We start from the raw sequence: 6079 nt of genomic DNA on the forward strand, positions 1-6079 counted from the left end.
ATGTACTACAAGTTTTCTTCCTCCTCCCTTCTTTAATTCCTCAAGAAACCTACACAGGAGTCCGCTATCACCTCAAACTCAGCCTCTGTGACAATGTGATCAGCAGTTTCACCCCATCCTCCTCTGCTCAATGTCCTGCCTTTGTCAAGGCTTCAGTCTCCTCCTTGGCGCTCAGTGTCCCATCCTGCCCATCCTGCTAAAATGCATCTAAGAAGACTGGGGAGGGCAATGGCCACAGACGGGTGGCAGAAGGCCATCCTGTCCACTCCCCACCAGCAACCACAATGATCACACCCAGCTCCTCCAGATTCCCTAAAGCAGCCACTATCCCCACCTTGTCTGCAAGTTCCCACATCCCCCATGCACCCCTCTGCTGCACATTCTTCCCAACCTAACTACAAAGAACTGAATGGAATCGGTTTTGTTTCCATACACCAGGAATCAATAAAATTGTTACCCCAGATGGGCTGAATGAATGTTGAGTTAACTCCAGAGTGTTAACTGTTAACTCCAGAGCAGGGGTTTCCCAGGTTCCCACCAAATCAGAGAAACGAGCCATGAGGAGACTCCCTGGGCAGCTTAGGGGACAGGGCTACAGATTCAGTCCCCTGCCTCCAGGCAGGCCCCAACCTAAACCCATAGGAGTGAAGTAGTTTTTCTAACTCTGGAAGGATTATGATTGGGTAATTCCCAAAACTCCTTTGTTTCCAGTGAGGCAAAATAATAATAATTATTATTATTATTAACCCCTCCCCAGAGTCACCACAGTTTGACTGGGCCTAGAGTAGGTGAAATGTAATTGAGCAGCACGCGTGGTAATAGTTAGTCAAAGAGGAGCACACAGAAGAAAATTCCTTGGGACTCCATATGACTCATGGTCTTGAGAATTAGGGGCTTAAGAGAAGACGACTAGAGGATGACTTCCTAGAGCCTGGGGAGAGAGTCAGAGAAGGAACTGAGACAATGAGGACGCACAAGCATTTCTTGAATAGATTTCCTATGGCTGGATGCCCTGGGAGACAAATGTATGCAAATTCTTTGGATGCCAACGCAGGTTTCTGATGGCTACCGAAAGAGAAACCCAGAACCAAGGGGATATAAATTCTCTCAGTAATTTTTCAGTGACCTGAGGAACCAGAATTCAGCTCCAGCAAGGTGGGGGAGAGATGGAAAAGGTGGAACTAGGAAGTAGGATGAGGACAATTTAGGTAGTATTTAATAGAAGTAGCATAACTTTGTGCTGTTTGCATCTCTCTAGAAAAATAGAGAAAAATCAAGATGTACTTGAGATTTCCATGCTTGAGGCAACACTTGTGTACCCAGCCTTCTGCTTGCCTGGGGTGACACGGTCCACCTAACTTTTCCAAGCCAGTTGTTAAATGCAGCCATGATTAAAAAGTAAATTACATACATTTATAACTAAATGATATTAAAACAAAGTTGATAAGTACTCAAAATTCATCACTTCCTGATGACTTTACTACAGTGCACTATTACCTAAGCTCTTAAAGTTATTTACTTCCTCCATTATATCTGTATCATGGAAATATCATACAATCATGTGCTACCAAACATTTCTCCCAATTCCATGCCAGTCACATCGTGTTGGTAGCTTGAATTCAGCCATAGTGGAAGCATTGACATCATGGAAATCAGCAAAGGCTATAAATCAGGGCTTCCCAGCCCCTACCCCACCCTACACCCTACTCCCAAAGCCACTGTTGAACATATGTCACCACAAGTGCTCTCTTCCAGCACTGAACAAGCTTTCATGCAGGAGAAATGAACAAAAAACACCAAGGGGTCCCTGAAGCAAAATTGGTGAAACAGAAACTTCCCTCCCTTATTCTCCTGGGGTGGTAGGTACAGTGACTGTCAGTCACAAGTACAGTGACTTACTTACAGTCACAAGTACAGTTACTGTAAGTAAGTACTGTGATCTCAGCATTGGATTTAGGAACTCTCTACCTTCCCTGTTGACTCACCCTAACAGCAAGTTGTTCTCAGAGTCTCTCTAAAATCTCTCTTGCTGCTTTTTAGTGAGCCTTTCTTGCCAGAGCCTCACTGGTCCCACCCCCTAAATGGAGGCTAAGTCTGATCATAGCTTCCTTGCTCCTGGAATGGGGAAGATGATATCATTCAACAACCTGCACAGCCAGCTGGCTGCCTCTGTCCCTCAGCACCTTGCAGGAAGCTGAGCTGGAAGCTCCTCAGACTGGGAGCACCCTCTCCACATTGTCCTATATCATCCCCTGCCTTAGGGCAAAAGTATGCCAGGCACAGTGCCCTGCTGAAGATCTCTTCATCTATGACAAGTCATCTTATAGGTGCTCATAAATATGACCAAATAAATGAAGGGATGAATGGTTCCTGGAGTTCCCTGCTCTTCTCCTTATTTAACATCCTTTCCTTCCCATTTCCAAGAACTCCCCACCTTCCCACCCCCAGGACAGTTGTCTCTAGTTCCTTTTGCCTCATTACTGTCTCTCATCTCTCCCAGCAAGCTCTATAAAAGCAGAGTTGGCAATGCCATCACCCCTTTGCAAATACCCAAGGCATCTTGAGGGTTTCCTAGTTATGTGTTACTAACAAGGGTTTGGGGGCTTCCTAAAGACACTTCGAGGCCCATGCACACCCCACACCTCCTGTGACCCTAGAATAGGAGCAGGAAAAATGAGGAAGACTAGCTTCTCCTCAAAAGAAAAGAGACAAAGAGAGAAGAAAGAGGCTGGGCTCTCAACAAGCAGGCAGCTGGGGAAAGGAAAGCAGAACGAAGCAACCCTTGAAGTACTGTGCTCTTCTGAACACCTCCCACCAACTAGACCAGACAAGTGTCCAGTTGTGTCCCTGTTGCAGCCATCCTGTATGGAGTGCAACCACTTTGTCCACTAGAGGCAGCTGAATTAGAAATACAATGCTCTGGGGTCCCTAAGAGTAGAACTTGGATCAAGGGATAAAAGCTATATGGGGACAAAAACCGGGTTCCAGAGAAATGTTCTGTTGAATATTGACAGTGAGAGGCCAAGTGGCCTGCCTTGGAAGGTAGTGAGCTGCCACTGGAGGTTGTCAAGAAGAGGTTGAATACCCTTTGTCAGGAATGCTATAGAAGGAATTCAAATACCAGAGAAACAGCCTGCTGTCCTGGAACCAAACATGCCTAGATCAAATCCTGAATTATCTTTATTATCTTTGTTGCCTTGGTCAAGATACCTAATCCCTCTGAGGCTCAGTTTATTCATCTGTATAATGGGGATAATACACAACCTCATAGGACTAAAGTAAGGAATAAATAAGACAAAAAATCGAAAAGCACCTAACACTTCATAGGTGCTCAATAAATGCCAATCCCCTTCCCACCAAAAGGGGGAGCTGGGCTAGCTGGCCTTGAAGGTCTTTCTACACCAGAGAGTATGACTCTGAAACCCTTCCTGGCTATTAAGAAAGAAGGCATACCTCTGAAAGAGATAAAAGAAGTCAGGAATAGATCAATGAGGGGAAGAGAAAGAAGGATGCTAAGAACCGTCAGGGAACATTTAGAGGTCATCCATGACAGAGCTCTGTTTCCTCTCATCTGACCTTCTAGAATAAAATGAAAAAGTAGAATTGGGGATTTAAAGTCCAGCCTGAGGGGCCTCAGTTTCCCTATCTGTATGGTGAAGGAGCAGGATTTTTTTTTTGGTCAGACTTCAGAGTAATCATGTTGAACTTTACTTCATCATGCTCAGTAAACACAGATCATTATAAATCCAGCCAAGGCCTTTCCCAGCAATTCATGCAGCTAAGTAAAATCACTAATACCTGCAGACTGCACATCCCTTCCCAAGGACGGGGGCCTGGGAGAATGAGATGACTGGTTTTATGTGACAATGGGTGTGAAACAGTGACAGTATTGACTGACACCAAATTAAGGGGGAAATATGAAGGAAAAAAATCAAAGACAGACAGACACACACACACACACACACACACAGCAACCTGGCAGAAGAATAATATTGAGATCCTGGTTTTGGTAGAACTAAATATAACATCTTATATTTTCACGAGCAAATTGCCCAACGAATTGAAATGGAAATATTCTAATGTTACTACAGTCAGATATAATGTCAACAACTTGCTATTCTCCTCAATAATTCATTACAAACCAATTTAAAGACCTAGAGTACATTGAAAACAACCACCAAAATATTCCAGAGTTAAGTGTAAACAAATAGTATGAAAGAATCAAGAAGGACGACCAAATAAAATCAAGGCAGGCCAAACAAATGAAGCCCAAAGTCCAAAAGGATTCTGAGGGAGGTCTAAGCTAAGTTCTAACATCCTTGAAACAAGGGACCAAAGTGGTAAGGTAGCACCATCCAAGTTTTAGCATGGAAATAGTAGAACCCACACTACTTTTCCTGATACATGTCTCATAGCAGACATGAAACTGCTGACTTCAAGAACTTACCCTTTCAAATGTATTTTTGCTACCAAAGCACAAATAATCTAACTAAAATGAACTCTACAAATAGGTATACAAATAAATTACATATACAATGAGAAACAGACAGCCCAGAAAATTCAGATATACAAACACCTACTCCCCTGCATCACTATGTTGTCCTCATGAGCTCATCAAATACAAAATCATTCACATTCATCAAATACCAGTTGAACTATGAAGTTCCTTCTTAAATCTTGGGCATTTAGGATGGACCTAACTGTTTTTTTAAGTTTAATCTTGCTCAGCACAGGAAATTAATCCAGCCAAGCCTCTCCTATTAATCATTTCTATTCCATATTAGAAATTCTTAAATCATAAGCAAGTGGGAATTGCATTAGGAAAGTAGATTCCAATGCCCAACAGAGATGATGTCGAACAAAGAAGGATTAGTAGAGCTTGTCTACTTGTCTGCATCCCCCTGCTTGCTGTGTGACCACCTGGTACCTTTATCAACAAAGGAACATCTATAACATTGCCCACTTTACTTACTGTTTGCTTAGCAAATATATCCTTGGAACTTTATCTCAAACATTACTCTTCGATTAAGCACTCCCCACCTCACTAAACAAGAGAGGACGTCTCATGCCTATTAACAAAAACAGTGCTTATTGATTTCCACTTTTGAACCAAAAATGACTAAAACATCCCCCAAAATACATTGTAAATATCACGACAAGGTGTTTAACAAAACAAGTGCTGGTAAATACTGAATAGCTCAATTAATCCCTATTTAGGAGTGGCTGACCACTTCAGGGTGTAAGAGTGTGGAGCTGGATCTCAGAAAGGCCTAGATTGTAACCACAGAATATTCTATTATAAGGTAGTAACTGTAAAATATCTAAAAACTTTTTTTTGCTAGCATAAAGTAATGCTGCCACATTCATTCACTTGGTATTTCTCAAACATCTCCTGTGGATGGGCTCTGCACAAGTTGACCAACTGTAGACAAGTGAAAAAAAAAAAAAAAAACCACAAAAAAATAATTGTTCTAAAACACCAGCAGCATCTAGGTGAAGGGACTTATCATACTATCCGAGTTCCATAATATTCGCTATATAAATATTATTCCCCCTCCTTCCTGCACTTCACCCAGCACCCTACAACTGTGGCACTTAGTTTTTTAATATAACAGGTGGTAGTCTTATTTTCACATGTCCTTGTTTCTGTTTCACCGGGTGCCTGTGCCTTCTGTGATCCAAGGACTAGTTTCCTTTTAGCTTTCAACAACATACAAAGACTCCCTAGACCTTCAGAGCACATTATTCTCAACAGAAAATCTTGACATGTGTAAAACTTTGAATATTTAGAAATAGCAAGTGTATTGCACCTTGCCAGTTCCTCAAATAGTTTATTTAACGGTCATAGAGATTCTGAGCTAATTCTTTTTGTCTTTGTTTTCCGTTTACCTGCACTTTGTATGTTGTTGAAAGGAGTAGCATTGGATGGCCCCTTCCAGCTCTGACTGCCAGGTATCTAAGCAGGAGGGAGGAGAGGGGCGGGGTCGAGGTGGAGCGACAGAAGCAACCCTCCCGGGCCCTGGGCAGGGCTAGCCACCCCACGCCCAACCTCCGTGGAACGCGGACAGCCACTTCGGAC

At 42.8% G+C, this 6079-nt stretch overlaps 1 non-coding gene across 1 annotated transcript; it reads right to left on the bottom strand.

Annotated features, from left to right (window-relative positions):
* Positions 1-3681: 3681 nt before the first annotated feature.
* On the bottom strand, positions 3682-3748 carry LOC116272384. The gene has a single exon (XR_004181090.1). It is a non-coding gene; the product is annotated as a small nucleolar RNA SNORD64 (small nucleolar RNA).
* Positions 3749-6079: the final 2331 nt, after the last annotated feature.

The sequence above is a fragment of the Papio anubis genome, chromosome 1 (assembly GCF_008728515.1).
Source record: "Papio anubis isolate 15944 chromosome 1, Panubis1.0, whole genome shotgun sequence".
Lineage (NCBI taxonomy): Eukaryota > Metazoa > Chordata > Mammalia > Primates > Cercopithecidae > Papio > Papio anubis.